This window comes from Pan paniscus, chromosome 10, assembly GCF_029289425.2.
Source record: "Pan paniscus chromosome 10, NHGRI_mPanPan1-v2.0_pri, whole genome shotgun sequence".
Taxonomy (NCBI): domain Eukaryota; kingdom Metazoa; phylum Chordata; class Mammalia; order Primates; family Hominidae; genus Pan; species Pan paniscus.
The window spans coordinates 87,150,280-87,168,069 of record NC_073259.2 but is presented as its reverse complement, the minus strand read 5'-3'; the positions used below and the strand labels follow the sequence as shown (position 1 = coordinate 87,168,069).

Genomic DNA, 17,790 nt, shown 5'->3' with positions numbered 1-17,790 from the left:
TCAAAAATGTAGAATAATTGCATATACTAACATATTCCAGTTTTTCATTTTTTAAAACATTTTAATCTTCATTTTACTGGAATGTTGCCGTTTGGTATTTTTGAGATTATGTGAAAAATGCTGAAATTTTCAATTGTAGAAACTCTAATTTTGCTTCTATATGGCTTACACATTGATTTCAAAATCTGGTGGGTCTTCTCCTCAAAGACAAATTAATATTTTGACAAGAAGTAAACACATCAATATAGGCCTGGCCAGAAGTATTCTAACATATATTGTATTTTGGGAATATACTTCAAAGAGCTGTGTTCTATCTCAATAAAGAAGTGCTCTGGCCTGAAGATATGATTGCAATCAAGACCCAGAGTCTGCATGAAGGAATTTCTCCAAAGTTGGATAAAACCCCAGAGGTACAGCACTGTAGGAGGAGTTATGATGTAGGTGGGTCACCCTTTGCAACTCTGGGCTTAAGACATGGAGTTAGGGGTTGGAGGAATTGAGCATCAGCCCCCTTACCTCCCAATACCTGTAGCTACCTGATTAAAGAGCCAAAGGTCAAGCTTGTAAGAGGTGTGATGCCACTCATTCTGCCTCCAGATTATCCTACATGTACCAGGGTTTGCTTAGTGTTTCTAAGCTTTCCTGACAATGGAAATCCAACAGTAAAAAATATTTTCCCTTAGGCTCTGTACTGCACGAATGGAATGAATTACTGCACTTATTTTTCCCCATAAAGCCGTAATCTCCCACACAAAGACCTTGTTTGAAACTCTTCCTTCCCTCTTACCTACTCATCCTTCAGATTTTGGTTTATTCACAGAACTACCTTTATCCACCAAGGCAGTTCCCACAACCCAAGGTATTTTCCTTAGCAAAGACATATCAGGCTCTTTCCTTGTCTTTTTCTTCTACTACCCTGCTTGTTTAGTGAAGGTGAGGACCATGAGGTCTGCTCACGAGTTCATTTCAACATATGTCATGCTTCCTGTTGTGGAGTCAGAACATAGAAAGCCTTGGTTGAATGAATGGATGGAGGCAGCAGAGATGGGGAGATAAAATAATCAGAGATAATTTTCTATTTTTGAGGCAGAATTAGATAGGACTATGAAAATCCTGTAAACACCTAGGTTAAATTTGAACACCTATTGGGTTGAGGTGTTGGGTGAGGTTACAGGACACTATAGCAGTTTTTGTGGGAACTGGGATTAGTGGTGAGCAGATCTTTTATTAAAACTTCACATTTTTCTGGTATATAATGCTGCTTTCCTTGTTCTCTGGCAAAATTTCCTAAAGTCAGCATGGAATCTGAATATATGTTCAAGGAAGATAAATCAATTTCATGGTCAAATAAGTTTGGAAAGCACTGGGTTAAAGAAAGTTAAATAGGTTTTATTTTTAGGTAGCACATGTTAGACTTTAATATGCTACTACGCAGTATGTATCTCCAAAAGAAAAAGATATACAAATTTCCAAAATTCAATTGACAATATAATTTTTTCTTTTGTAGATCATTTCACAGAATTTATAACTCTAAGAATTTTTTGGTCAACGAATACAACGTAGTTTCAAAGTCATATCTCTCTAGTATAAGATAGTTATCATTAAAAAACTGCTTATTCAGTGCCAGTAAGTGCCAGACTCAATAGCCAGCATCAAGGCAAATACTTTCCTATTTTATTTACTAAAAACTTCAAGTTAAATCAATGAAATTGACCTTCTATGTTGTTTAGAGATGCCAATTGTTATGGTCATTATTAGCACAATATACTCAGTATTGACACCATTAAAATGGACACCATACATAAAACATTTTGGTTAACATATCAGAAACACAAATATCCTAAAAATGGCTGCTTTTGAAAACAGCAGTAAAAAAATAACTTGACTTTTATGTCGAATACATTTTGGAATTGATAGATATCTGGGCTTGTTCATTCAGTTGCAGTGATCCTAGGCAAGTTCATTATCTCTTTGTACACTTCTGTTGGTGTTTGTGTATGGGTCTAAAGAAACTTTTATTTGTCTAATTTATATGCCTTTCCTTTGTCTGTACTCTGCCAGTTTAGATGTCACCTGTAATAACTATGAAAAATTGCCATATGCCTTGTGTTCTTCTTTTTAAATCAGAAATAGAAGTTCTCTACAAGTACCAAAGGGAATGTAGTTCTAAGAAATAATAAATCTAATTTAACCATACTGAGTTGCAATCTCTCACCCAAATAAGCATTTTGTTTAGTATAAAAACTCATCATCAGGGACTCTCTTAAACTCATTTTATCTATTTGAGGGAATAAACTAAAAGAATATGTTTATTTTAGATCACCTAAATATTTTCTGAGATACAATGGTGTAATTAAGTGATGCTACTTTATCATTTTCATCTTTGAAAACTTGACTAGTGTCCCTACTTTGAGCTTCTTACAGCATCCTGTATTTACCGGTAGGTCAATCTTTATAAACCCCACCTCCAATAATGTCATTCCCCTGCTCAAAACTCTCAATGGCTCCACATGGCTTATCAAATTATGAATGAATTCCTTAGTCTGGCATTTAAGGTCCTAGTATTTCACTCTTATATTCTAAGAAATAGAACTTTTTTTTGTATCACTCTTACTAAACTGGCTCTCTCCAAAACATGCCCCACACGTCTCCACATTGTAGCTTTTACTCAACGTCTCATTATTATCTCAGAATGACTACCTTTATATTTGTCTTTTAAAAGTAAACCAGTTCTTCAAGTTTTGTCTCAGATTCTACCATACCCATGAGTCTGTTAGTATCTCTTTCTTTTGAGTCCACAATCCCCTCTTTTAAATTCCTCATGTACTAGCATATTGTATTAAGGCTGGTGCATAGATTAATTACCTAATAAAATTTGTCCAACTAACTGTTGACTCTCTTATACCATGTCTTTCTTGCTTTGAATTGCAGTTCTTTGTGTGTGTGTGTGTTTTTTTTTTTCCTGATCCTTTCTATCTGTTATTTACTACCACTGTGCTCTGCAATAAACAGTTAAGTTGAAATGAAAAGTTAAAAAATTTCTGTGGAAGGTAAACACTTCGGTGTAGTAAAATTTTTTAGAACATGAAATTAGGTACATGACAGGTAGGCCTTATAATTTACCAGAAGACCAATTTCTTGTCTGAGCTGTGAGGGAAACAACACTGGACGCAGAACTCAAAGGCATGAGTTTGAGTCTCAGTTTTTTTTTTTTTTTTGCAGGATTTGTGAATCTAGACAAGTTTCTTAGCTTCTCTGTGTCTCAGGTTTCTTCTTATTTAAATACTCACCATAGGGGCTTATCATGAAAATAGAATGAGGTATTATAAGAAAATGCGTTGCAAACTGTGAGATACTTTGAAATATATCATATTTGTCTATTCAACAAATACTTCTTGAGTGTTGAGTCTGTGGGAGGCGTGATAGTTTTAAAAGTTGTTATAACTTATTATAATTTATTATAATTATTACAACTTATTATTATGTTAAGATGAATAAAAAAACTTATGGTCCTTGCTTGAAAGGTTCTGATAGTCTAGAAGAGATCAACTTGCAGAACTTAGCCCTGAAGTGAGGGAGAGGTAGAAAGGGTGTTCCAGGAAGAGAAAGAGTATTTGAAAGGCTACGTAAGGCAGGAGAAAAACTGGTGGGAAATTCTAGAGTTGGGAGGTGGTGTGTGCATAGTATTAAAATGCTCCTTTTTAATTCTAATATATTCCCCTAGGGATTTTCCCTTCTTTATTCCACTGCCCCCCACCTCAGCTTTATTACAAATACTGCGCTAGATCACGCTGACATATACGGATTCTCCTTTCATTGTAGCTAGTTTCTTTTTAAGCTTTTAAGTGAGGGCAATTTATATTTAGAACATTCTTCATTTTTCATTGCTATACTTTATATAGTTAAGATTTTGAAAAATAAATGTTACCCAGAGTGTAGGTGAGAGGTGAGGAACACTGCTTGTTGAGTTCGACCAATGCCGGCATAATCCAACTCCATCACTTTTTTTGTGGCATGTCCTTGGGCAAATCACTTAATAGTTTGACTATAAAGTAGCAATGGTACTTAATTATAAAATTATTGTGAATATTAAAAGAAGTAACGCATATTATAACTGCATGTCGTACTTGGTAAGAGTTCAACAAATGTTAGCCTTTATTATTAATTTCCTAAGAACCAATCATCGGTACATCTTTCCATGCACTTCTATTTATGCTTTATTTTGAAGTCTATGTGTGTTTAATTCACGTTATACTTCAATTAGCTGATAAATTTTTTAAAAATGTATTGGTTCAATCAGACTGCTATATGAAGAATTAAAGTTTATGAATTAAAAATCTGTCTTGTTAACCAATGATCTAGGTAAGATACAAATTTCTGATATCAATAATTAGTTTTAGAATGAAAGTGAAAACATGCTATTTGTAAATCTGTAACAAAATGTAAAATGTTTTCTAGATTTTCCTGTGTTTCTTATAATGTAAATGATCAGATAATCCAACCACTAATAAAAAAGAAGATGAAAACCCCATAAAGTCCCTATTTTAGGAGGAAAAAAGGACTTATGTCCTATTCATAAATTGCTCCATAGCAATATGAAAAAGCTGCCTCTTTTTTCAAATTATTATTTATTTTTTCCTGTGCCATATCACAGAGAAAACCTAACAGAAAATATTGGAGGTCAGCTCACTTTTTTTTTTCCAATCAATAAAAATTTTCCTACATCTCTAGCTATTCCTTGTGTAGGACGCTATGCTTATAGCAGGGTCTTCCTTCAATCTTCTATTCGGAAATGAATTAAAGTAAGGTTTACTCTTCTTGTGAAATGGAGTAGAAGTCAATAGGAGACAATATGGAAAACAATTGAAATTAGGATGAAATGTGATATTATAAATGAGACGTAATTCAACCAAAATTTATTTAAGATGCTAAAAAATACTTGTTTGCAAAGTGTTCACTACATTTTGAATCATATGAGACTAATTTATTTTCTCTCATATCTCATCTGAGATTCTTTGGCAGTAGCAATATAGAGTGGAAAACTTGCTGTAGATGCATGATTATTTGCTGCACCTAAAGTCTTACACAGGAAGACAGTTTCTGTGGTTGGAATTTACTTTTAAAGAGGTCATTAATAGGTTAGTCTGCAATAAAACACTGACTAGCAACACTGGGTAGACAAAGCTTCAGATATTGGATTCAATAAGGAAAAATAATTTCTCCTATGAAATATCACAATTTTTAAAGTTTGGGGCAAAGATAAGTGGTAAAATAAGAAAGATACTTTAAAGAAGGAAACTGTAAATACTTAATCTCTATTATGCTTTGAATTTATAGAATTTGCTATTCAGGGTGCGTTCACATATAGTACATCATTTGGGTTTCACAACATTGCCAAGTATTATTATTTCCATTTTATAGCTGAGTTGAGAACCTTTTGGCTCAAGTAAGTTAAATGGCCTCTCAGGGAAGACAGCAAATAAATAAGTGATCTAGCTGGGCATAGGTGTTGGCATTCCTCCTCCAAGTCCCACCATCCTGGACATTCATGTAACTTCTCTGACCCTCGATTCTTTTATCTACAAAATGGTGAAAGCAGTAACATCCATCACATAGGGTTTGATGATTAACTGGGCTAATGCCTCTGAAGAGCTTAACACAGTATCCGGCATATGATAAAGTTCAATATTTTGACTATTACTGAGACAGGTGGGAAGGGCTCCCTGGCAGAGCCTCCAACTGGCCTGAACATTGGGAGGAGTGCGCACTGGGTTGGAGCCATAAAAGTTTGTGCTGTTTGCAGCAGGGAGGAGCCTGGCCCTCCTCTTCCTGAGTAGAACCTGGGATTCAATCTGCCAGGCTGGAAGCACCCTAGCAGGGCCCCTGGCCTTGTGGAGAGTCCCTGTTTTCCCTCTTTTCCTTGAACCCTGCCCTCCTCACGCTTCAAATTGTCTGCAAGCCTAATTTCTTGTGGACACCCATCTTTAGCTGAACTAAGGAAAAGTTCCCGCAACATTACTAATGTTATGATAGTTATTACTATATATACCATCTACTATCCTTATGAGAAGACATTGTGTATTTCCATTTCAAGGACTAAAATGTTAGGCATGAACTTACTGGGGAGAGAAATTGAGACCATAACCATGTTCAGTACTCATAAATAAATTTTAAAAAGCAGTGTTTTAAAGAAGTACTATATTTAAAAGTTCTAGCTTGCTGCATTTACATAAAACATAACTTTCTTGAATTTGAAATAATTTTTATTTTCCTTAATATAGAAATAATGTGTAGTATTATAGAATTTTTTAAAATCCACAAATGTATGAGAAGGAAAGTAAAAATGCATTATGATTCAGCAATCAGAGATTTTCATTTCCCTTTTTGCATTCCTATCCAAGGGGCATGGGAGGGTCTCTCTCACTGTATCCTTATCAGTCTTAACATTTAAATCACAAAATTACAGAGATAAAAAAGCTTTCTCTATTTTTAAAATGTTTTTGTTATATTGAATTTTTAATTTCTTATTTTCAGTGCCAATTACCTGATAATATTTATAAAATTTTCTATTAGAATACTTTTATTATAAGTGATACATATGTTTACATATTAAAGATATTAAACATTTGTTATATTGGATGTAAATATTTCCCTAGATTTTCAGCTTTTATTGCTTTAACAACTTTTTTAAAAAATACAGTCAGAAGAAAGTAAAAATCACTCCCACTAAAGAAATATAGAAAAAAAGAAATAGCCTCACCTCTCCATCAAACCCTTTTAATTCCACCCCCAAGAGATTATATTGTTATCAGCTTGGTGCATATCTTCATCTTTGCTCTTTTTTCTTGTATTAAAAAAAGTAATGTCATTTAATTGTAGCTGTCTTTCTACTTTGATTGTTCCAAATGTACTTTATGATTATGTTAAGTTCTTAACAATATTCTAGTAATTTGCTGAAGATTGCATTAAATCTCTAAATTTAGAATTTATATTTTTACAATATTTGTTTCCATCCAGTAGCCCATCTAGTACATCTCTCTGTTTATTTAGTTTTTTGTTTTTTAAATGAAGCTTTATAGTTTTATTGGTAAAGTTCCCACAGATTTGTTAGGATTGTTTCTGGGTATGTTTTAGCTTTTTTCTTAATTGATAATAAATTATTTCCATCTTGTAAGCAGTCATCAGTGATACAACATCAAGTTACTGGTTTTTAGGCTATTTATATTGTATCTAAATTCTTGTAGCTAAAGTCTTTAAGAATAATGTCTGACAGTTTTCAGATAACTCTCTGGGGTATTCTATGCATATAAGCATGAGCTCTGCAAAGAATAATTTTTTCTTATTCCAAAATAATGGAGAGAATAAGTATGCTATATTTTGGTTTTAACGGTAGTACTTTTAATGTGAATATTAAACTTTATCAAATTCATTGACAACATTTTTTAAACTTCTGGAACAAACCTATCTTATGTCATCAATACATTAATGTATTATTGGAAATACCTTGTTGGTATATATTTTATACTTTTGTATTCATCTATGTTAATAGCTGCATCATTGTACTACATTTTTTCATGCTGTTGATCAAATTGTTGATCAAATTTTGTAATCATCAGGAACAATAATAGATAACCATTACAATTTATATTATACAAACACTATATCAAGTTATTACTTGAATTTCAAAATAACATTAGTAAACTCTCTGGCCCTAAAGTTCTTGGATAAAAAATAAAATTTATTCCTGGTTTATTGAACTCTTTATGTTTTATATGTCTTGAGTTAATTTTGATCATTTCTAGCTTTTGAGATATTTATTTCACTGATATTTGCAAGTTTATTAATATATAGTTGGTCATAGTAATTAAATACCTTACATAAGTTTTATTATTTCTTAATTCCATTTATAATTTTATTTATATAAATAAGCATGCTCATTTGAAGAAAGAATTTTTTTCTATGAACCCGAATTCTGGTCTACACAATGCAAAGTGAGACATTTGTTGGATAACAAATAAAATAGAACAATGTATACAATTTTTATTTATATTTGCTGATTTTGTTTATACTTTGTTCCTACTATGATTAAAGGTAAAGTAGAGGAAAAACTAGCAGATAAAAAAGACTTTGTGATAACCCCTCACTTAAGATGCATTTCTAAATGCCACCATAAGACTAGAGTCATTTAAAGAAGAAACAATTTCATCACCTTTAGCTATTATGTCAAAGAATTTTTTTTTCATATGGAAAGTAAGAACTACTTTCTAGGAAGCTATTATGGGTCTGAATATTTCACACTTTCCTTAGGAAGTTATTCTAGGCTTTAAAAATGGAACATTAAAAAAAAGTTCCCTATGAGAGTTTTGTAAGTAAATTAGATATATACAGGAAAAACACACAGAGTTCAGGAATTTTTACATCATTTTCATTATGAGCAAAAAAAAAAAAAAGCATTATAAACAATTTTTAAATCAGTTGTTTGCCATGCCATAAACTGAATATCTGAGTTAAAATGTTTAAATTCATTATTTAGGTATCATTTATATCCAGCAATTGACATGTAGAATATGATCCCTGTTCTTCTGGCTTTCCTTTGACCATGTGGATCACTCGCCTATCTCATTCATAAACTCATTCTTCTAGTCTTGTTAGTGAACTATACTTGGACCTTAGGGTTATATCCTTAGTATTCTGCTCTTTTATCTTCATTCTTTTCTCTTGACAATCCAACCGGCAATCAGAAAGCTGCAGCTAAAATCTGAATGTTAGCCTACATTTCCAGCCAGTACTTTTCCCCTTAGTTTACTTTTGCATTTCCAACTGCTTGCTGGATAGCTGCAGGAATCTCAGAGCAGCAGGTCTACAGTTCACTCAATTTCTTCTGACTCAAACTGGTTCCTTCCCCACCATCTGTATTTCAATTATATATTCTCTCAGGCTCCTGAGATTGTACTCATTCATTTAGTCACAAAGTCCTGCCAAGTTAACCTCTACAATGTCTTCAATCCAGTCCTTCTCTTTGGTCTCTATCTTAGAACAAATTAAATTGCCTTTTTTTTTCTTTTCTTTTCTTGAGACGGAGTCTAGCTCTGTTGCTCAGGCTGGAGTGCAGTGGCGCAATCTAGGCTCACTGCAAGCTCCGCCTCCCGGGTTCATGCCATTCTCCTGCCTCAGCCTCCCGAGTAGCTGGGACTACAGGCGCCCGCCACCAGGCCCGGCTAATTTTTTTGTATTTTTAGTAGAGACGGGGTTTCACCGTGTTAGCCAGGATGGTTTCGATCTCCTGACCTCCTGATCTGTCTGCCTCGGCCTCCCAAAGTGCTGGGATTACAGGCGTGAGCCACCACGCCCGGCCAAATTGCTTATTTTCTTATCTCCAATATCCAAAATACTTTGTCAACAATTGCTATATTAATCTACCCAAAGTTTACTGCTGACACATCACTTCCCTGCTTAAAGGAGTGCAAGGATTTTCTCCTGATTATGAAATAGTCTGATGTTTCATATTCTGCTTAACTCTGGTTCCTGTTTTATTTGTAGACTCATTTTCCATTACTCTTCCTTATATGTAACAATTAAACTGGACTCAATTCTGTTCTTCAAAATACTCTAGAATGGTTACTTTGTTAGTGCTGGACACGTTGCTAAGCCCTGTACATGCATTATACCAAGAAGTACTCATCACACATGGGAAGCTGGGCATCATCATTATTTTTGCATTAAAAATGAGAAGGCTGAAGCTTGAAAAAATAGATAATGTGGTCAACGCTAAACAAACAGGAGGTGGAAGAGCTAGAATTTGAAGCCAAGCCATTTGATCCCAATAGCCACCTATGTTCAACCATTGTGCTCTATGTGTTTTGAATTGTATTTTGGCTCTAGCTGTTCTTTCTGTCTTGAATATCTCCTTGATCCTGCACAGTATGATCTGTGTCTACCTCTCTAATCTGACCTCATTCTGTCCCACCGCCATTTTGTTCTAGTTATTGTTTCTTGAACTCATGACCAATATTGTTTCAATCTCGGAATCTCTAATAAATCTATTTCCTTTTTCTGAAATGCTCTATTTGAGATTGGCTTTTAATATTTATTCAGATACTGTGTTTCCAGAAAGCCCTACCTCACAAAAAGGCCCCATTCTCTCCTCTTTCAAACAACTTTCAAGTTTGCTTGCAACTTACTCTTTCAAGCAACTTGCTATTATCCTATCTTATTATTGTAATAGAATTTATCAGTATCTGAACTTACCTAATTTATCTAGTATTCGTTTACCGGAAGCCTTTAGAGTAGGGTTTACTTAGTGCTGTTCAATTGATCTGTCTAGCCCTTGGACAAGTTCATAGTATGATGCTAAATTAATATGTGTGTAAGGAATAAAGAGATCCTTGCCTATTAATAGCCTACTAATACTTCAGGATCCAAATTAAAGCCATTATCCTGATGAAACATCAGGACTTATGCATCTCCCCATTATTTCCTAATCACAATTTTTATGGTCACTTTTTTCTCTAAATTGCCTTAGGATTTTGTAGCGATTAGGGAACATGCTATATATGTATTGTATATATATATCATGTACTGTGTTTCTAAAAATCCCTCTCCCTCCTAATTTGTAAGTTCCCTAAAGAGAGGTATGATCTTTTATTCAGTTTTGTAAGCAACATAAATCCTTATTTATATACTTTCTACAGTTTTCACTAAATCTCTATTAAATTTGAAAAAAGAACTCTTTGTATTTTGAAGGACACATTGAGATGAGTGTTGTCTGATAGAGTAGACCAAATTACAAAAAAAAAAGAAAATTTGACTCCATTGAATGATGTCAACATAATTTTTTTATAATAACATATCGTATAACATTGCAATGTATTGCAAGAAAAACACTATTTTCCAGTGACAACAGCATATAATAATACTGTAAAACAATCCCTGTGCAGCTATTTTTAGTATAATTTTACTATTTGTCACTGTGGGAGCATTCAATTTTTCTATATTTCCTGCCTTATGTTCTTACAGTATGCATGTGGAATATCTATCAAGTGAAATTTACATACCCAAGGGTAAGGTTGCACTGCTGGTGTGGGTAAGTACATATTCTTAAGAGAGCCCCATCCTCTGGCATTATCTGTTGAAGCTCTTATGGCTCATTTTCACACATATGAAAAATGCCTGCTCAGAGTAAATCTGTTCAAAATATGGTTAATTATCACAGATACAGTTTAACCAGGGAAGTTGAGTTGGACACTAAGAGGTCACATCATTCTTATTTCCCTAAAAATATTAGAAGCCACTATGAATCTAATATTATAACTACTTAAAATATTTTTATTTTATGGAATAAATATTATGCTATATTATTCAATTAAAACTTTTTGAATACCCTTTAAATAATTTCATATTTACTTTCATAAAAGAATATACCTACTATCTGCCAGGTCAGTTTTTTAAAAAAAATTTTTAGTAAGGAAACTTTCACTCCTCATTCCATATCATAAAGTAAAAGATGAATGGATACAATTGAAAAAAACATTTAACATGTTAAATGAAAAAAATATCTTTTAGGACTTTGCTTATTCTGGAATTTTACTAGTTCACTATTTTCATTCCTCTTTCATTTTGATTTATTTTAAGTTGTCTATGCAAAGCCCAAAGATAAGGAAAATTTATTTTAAAAGTGGTAATGTCTAATTAAAGGATTAGGGATGATTTTTATATTATTTTCTTATTTGAATATTCATGTCTTCACTTTTTTGAATGAGCACACATTTTAAATGTAATAGGTAATAAAAAATTGCCACGATAAGTAAAACTTATCTGTGTTTAGGGAAAGCCACAGTCAATACTGCTTAAAGGCATTAGCTTGGGAATCATTGCTAATAATGAAATCCAATTTGAATACTTACTTGACCTGGGGTAAATCGCTCTGTGTACCTCAGTTTCTGTATCTGTAAAATGGCAATAATAATATTTACCTTATAGTGTTGTAAGGATGAAATGCTACAATGAATGTAAAGCATTTAAGAAAATACATGACAAATGCTCATATTCAAATTATTTCTCAGTGGAGAAAAAAGTTGGGTCCATTTTATGAAATTCTATTACCTAAAATCAGGATATTATCTCAGAGAACAAATGACCACCTACTTAAAAGTTGTTGATTCAGAAATGGCTCATCCTTACTATTGCAAACCTCAATCTCATTTTATCTATACCACAAATATCAATGACAGCCAATGAGGTATTTTGAATATGTTTATACAAACAGTTGCACACGCAGTATTTGCTGAGTATTTACTTTGTACCAGGCACTGTGCTAAGTGCTGTGACACTGGAGATACAGTGGTAACAAGACAGTTGAGATGTGTGCTCTCCTGGTGCTCACATTCCACTACAGAAAGAAAGCAAACACACAAGTGAACCATACAGCATTTTAGTTATTGAAGTGCTAAGAAGGAAACACAGAGAGAAGGCTAAAGCATAGAGTGGCTGCATCTTAGAAGCAGCACTGTTTTGGATGGGGCCCTTAGGAATGACCTTGCTGAAAAGGAACAACCGAAGTCTAGGGGAAGCTTTCCAGGGGTGGAAGTATTGAGTGTCATGTCTTGGTCAAAGTTAAAAAGTTGGTATGTACCAGGAACAGCAAGAAGCCTGTGCAGCTGTAGGAAGGACAGAGACAGAGAGAGAGAAAGAGAGAGAGAGAGAAGGAAAGAGAGGGAGAGGGGACATATGTGTAGGTACATTTCTATGCACAGAGATCAATATTATAAAGCATTTTTTGCAGAATTTGGATTTTATTTATAATGTGAATGATACCCACAGGAGGAGTTCAATAAGCAGGGATATATTATGATCAAAGACCAATTAGGAGGCGATAAATGCAAGGTTTCTAAAAAAGATGTCTATTAAAGCATCTTTAGGAGTACAACCCTTATGAATAGGTAATTTTAAGATTTTGAGAATGTCATCTGTCTTGAATGCAATAACAAATGAAAAAATACTATTTAATATCTTTTATTTTATTAATTAATTTATTTTAATTTTACTTATTATTTGAGGAAGTGTTTCACTCTGTCACCTAGGCTGGAATGCAGTGGCATGATCATAGCTCATTGCAGCCTCGACCTGTCAGGCTCAAGTGATCCTCTGGCCTCAGCCCTCGAGTAGCTGGGACTACAGGCATGCATCACCATGCCTGGCTAATTTTTTTACTTTTTGTAGAGATGGGGTTTTGCCATGTTGCCCAGGCTCTTCTCAAGTGGTTTCCACACCTCAACTTTGCAAAGTGCTAAGATTACATGTATAAGCCACCACACCAAGCTTATTTATTGAGGAAATTTATATATAACACAAACTTGACTATTTTAACCATTTTAAGTGGACAGTTCTTTGCCATTAACTACATTCACATTGTACAACCAACACCACTCTCCATCTTCAGAACTTTTCACCTTCTCTAAAACTTTGTACCTTGTATACTCTGACTCTCCATTCTTCCCTTCCTTCAGCACTCTACTTTCTGTCTCTATGAATTTGACAACTCTAGTCACTTCATATAAGTGAAATCATACAATATTTGTTCTTTTGTGACTGGATTATTTCACTTAGCATAATGTCTCCAAGGTTCATCCATTTTGTAACATGTGTCAGAATTTCGTTCCAAGTCTGAAAAATATTCCATTGTACGGTTATACCACATTTTGTTTATTCACTTATCCACTGATGGAAGCAACACGAGTTGCTTCCACCTTTGGTACTTGTGAATAGTGCTATGAATTATTTGGCTTGTGAATGATGCTTGTGAATAGTGGTACTATGAACACCAGTGTGCAAATATCTGTTCTTACCGTACATTTTAAGGTACAGTTTTTCTGAATTCTAACAAAATAAATTCTGATCAGAATAATAAAACAAATGTAAAATAAAATGTATTGATAAATAATCTTATTTATTTCATTATGTACATAATATTGGAGAACAAAATAAGATTGGAATGTTTTCCATTGCAGTGAGGTAGAAATAACATACTTATTTTAAAGCCACAATGTGGTTTGCATTTTTTTCTTCATAGAGCACCTAAACATAATATAAAAATATAGAATTTACATATAAGGATTAAACCATTCTTCAAAGTTTTTAAAAAACAGTTATTATACATTTATGTGTTCTAAAGGTAGCTAAGTAATAAGTATAATTAAAAATCTAAATCAATTCCTATATTTACGAAACAGGTCAACTAAGACATATGTAATCAGCCTGTAAAATGACTCATTTATTGTTTTCTGATTATAAGAGCAATACATGATCATTTATTCTCTTATTACAGGGAATTTGGAAAATAGAGAAAACACAGTAAATTACTGCCACCCCATCATCTGATAATAAGTATTTTGGTTTATACCTTTTTAGTCTTTTTTTCTATGTATATTTTCACTGCAAAACAGTTGTGTCTATATTGTTTTGTAAGATCCTTTCTCTCCTCCTCCTCCTTTCCTTCTTTTCCTTCCTCTCCTCTCTCCTCCTTACCTTCGTTCCTCTTGTTCAACTAAAAGCATTTCCTATTATTATGACTTCTTAGCAGACCAGTTTTCACTGAAAAACCTTTAAGATATAGTATGACCTGGTGGTTAAGACGAGGTTTGGGAGCTAGATTGCATGAGTCCAAAGTTGGCTCTGCCACTTGCTAGGTGTGTGACCTCAGGCAATTTATTCAAATTAGTTACCTCTTTTCTTCATCATAAAATGGGGGATAAACATAATACTTCGTACAGTTGCTGTGAGTACTCAACAAAATAATATTAACGAACTCCTCCTTAAAACAATACCTCCAAAGAAGCACTCCAAATGTTCATTATTATTATTTAACATACATCTATTTTTGAATATGCTTATATATAACGTATGAATAATATATTACTCTATTACTTTAAAGTTCAAAGAACATGTACAATTATTTAATCAAGTGTTAAAAATTTGACAAATCTTCAGAAATTTCTATGGCAAAATATGTTTACTGTGATTCTAAAGCTTTAGCATGCCTACGATTACCTGGAATGTTGAATGGAAATGCTTCCCCTGGGATTCTAATTTAGAGGATCCGGATTAGGAGTACAGAGTATTAGTGCTGTGCTTTGAAAAATGTGAACTAGATTAATCTCCAATTGAATTCAGTAAGCCAGTCACTGTCATAATTAGGAATTAGTGTCTATGCTATTTTTATAAAATCACACAGTACATTACTGACAATTTATTTCAAAGTATACCAGTGTTTGTTTTTAACACAGACACAGAAGTTAAAAAAAAAAACTCATTCTTTTAAAGATATTTATCAATATATTCTTCACATTGTTAGAAATGACAAGCTATTTAAGGATTAAAAACCCTACTTTGTATTTACAGATAGACTAACCATCTGAGAAGTTGTGATTCCTCCAGTATTTCTGATTTTTGAGTAATTGTTCACTGTTCTACCTCAAGAGTACATTTCTATCAAACCAGATGCCTTACAACTATATGGTTTTAAATTATTAATTTTTATTTCTCTCTAAAGGATAACATTAACCAGGCATATGTTTATTCCAAATTGCATTGTTTTAAAACTCTCAGTGGCAATGAATAAATAATGTTTAGACAAAACGTTATTGTGCTAAAGCTTCTCTTTTATGTGGAAAATGGATTTTTTGAATTAATACATTTCTCAGTGTATTAATTGAGGGAGTAATTAATTGTAGGGAGTATTTAGTGACATCAGGGGAATTAACAGTTTTCTCAGGATCAGGACTGTAAGCCAAGTAGCAAAATTCACCTTCTGGCTGCATTGCCTTTATTTAGTTAAAGTTTATATAGGTTTGTCATTGCCAAGATTGGACAGAGTTACTAAGGATAGCACTAAGGTAACCTATTTATCTTTTCTTTTATTTCCTCCTTTCCTGTGCTTACAATGTAGAAAATTACCATTGGCTGCATTTTTTGGAATTATTTCCCAATTTGCCCTTGAGTGGCAGCAGTAAAGCTCTAAAGGATAAAAAGTCGATACTCATACATTGGACCAGTTGAAGTTGCTCTGCTACCAATCTGTGTAGTGTGCTGTTCACAGGTTCTAAAATGGCACGTGGAGAGGCAAAAATTTTCAGATCATGTTATGCTTAGATCAGATCTTTCTTAGGAGCTGCTTATTCACAAAGAGATTCAGTTCCTCAAAGGTCCTGATAGGAGCCTCTGCTAACACGTGGTTTTCTCCCGTTGTACCACAGCAGGGTACAACATGTTTACGATTGGACTGGGGCCAAGAGCCCAAGGATGGAAACATTGTACTAAGTCACCACTAACCAGAACATTAAATGTTTTTTTCTTAGTGAATAACTGGACACTAAAATAACTGTTTTGAGAACTACTTTAATATATTTAATTGAAACCACATCTTTATAACTTGAAATTCTAGTATACCCTTTGAGATTAGGTAACATAAATAATATTAACTGACATAGACAAATTTAGATCTAGCCAATATAAATAGTTTCTGTTGCTGGGTGTTTCATACTTATTGGGCTCTTGTTGCTAATACTTTGAGATTTTTCATTTCTAGTTTTATATTGACATACAAAAAATTTTGTTAGTAGATGATGAATTCTGGAATAAAGAGGTTCAAGGTAACTTAGTTAGGGGCCACTTTCTCCCCAGCTCATTTGGAGATGACAGTGTCGTGGAAGAAGTGATGGCTTTAGTGTCAGAAAGACTTACTTTGGGCAAGTTGTTGAGCCTTTTGCAGAGGGAGATTTGTGTATAAAAGTGGATGTTAACATCTCATTCATATAAATATTGAAAAATAAAATGAAATGAAGAATGTGAAACTTCTATGGTTTTGAACAGCTTAGAAACTCATTAAATGGTGGCTGAGATAAAACATAAGCCCAGAGAGACTAGGAGAAAACAAAATAGAAAACATTTCAGGAGAACAAAACAAGTTTTTAAAAGACCATGCAATGTCTGGTAGATTTCAGGTAAATGTGTATGTGTAATATGCATGCTCACATGCACACACCCGAAATGGGCTCTTGTTTCACACTAAAGAAGGCGAAGAAACTAAGCTTTTCCCTAGTTAGGAACAAGCAGTGTTGCTTTGGGAGTCCTGGCTTTCCATCTCTAAGCAGGATACTTGAAAGTTTAAATTTTCTATCATTATTAAATATAAATGTACAGTTGTTATAGTTTTACTACTATTCCTTGGAGGAGAAGACAAATAGGTCATTTTCCAGAGGTCAATAGGACTGCTTATTTCTTGAATAAAGCTGGGTAAGGCCTCATTTGACAAAATCTTAGCTTTAGTTTGTGAGCGTGTTGGTTTTTCTAGAGGGACTTTCAAAGATTACACAGTATTTTATAGTGATACCAGCTGCTATAGGGAGTCATAAGAAAAGGGAAACATTTGTTTCTATAGGCCCTCCAAAAACTGCTTTCTAATACCTCAGAGGTTTAATCTCTTGTGGATAGATGATATCAATGACCTCTGGCTAACAGGTCATTCTGGCAGTCTCATGCATCTTAGAGGATGATAATATATTAGTTTAATTCTTTAAACCAAGGAATATATGCTTATGTACCGGATGTATGGCTGATAGCCCTCAGACTAGTTAAGACGGACTAGGCCTATTCAGGGTCTTGTGGACTTCGACTACTGCAGTAAGGGAATATACCTGTATTCTTTGGACAGTCTCAAATGTTGCTTTTGCTTCATCCCATGTCCCTTTTCACTCTACCTCTTCTACTTTTACTAATTACATCCACATCTGTGGC

General features: G+C 33.7%; 1 protein-coding gene across 16 annotated transcripts in view; it reads right to left on the bottom strand.

The window, feature by feature from the left end:
* The window catches only part of SYT1 (synaptotagmin 1), a 588,627-nt gene that overhangs the window by 333,582 nt on the left and 237,255 nt on the right, over window positions 1-17,790 (bottom strand). For 3 of the 16 annotated variants that reach the window (XM_055095933.1, XM_034936270.2, XM_055095934.1), the window contains one exon: window positions 11,904-11,945. The exons of the other annotated variants lie outside the window; for them this stretch is intronic. The gene's annotated coding sequence lies outside the window, so the exon portion shown is untranslated. The remainder of the gene's footprint in view (window positions 1-11,903; window positions 11,946-17,790) is intronic. 16 annotated transcript variants of the gene reach the window in all.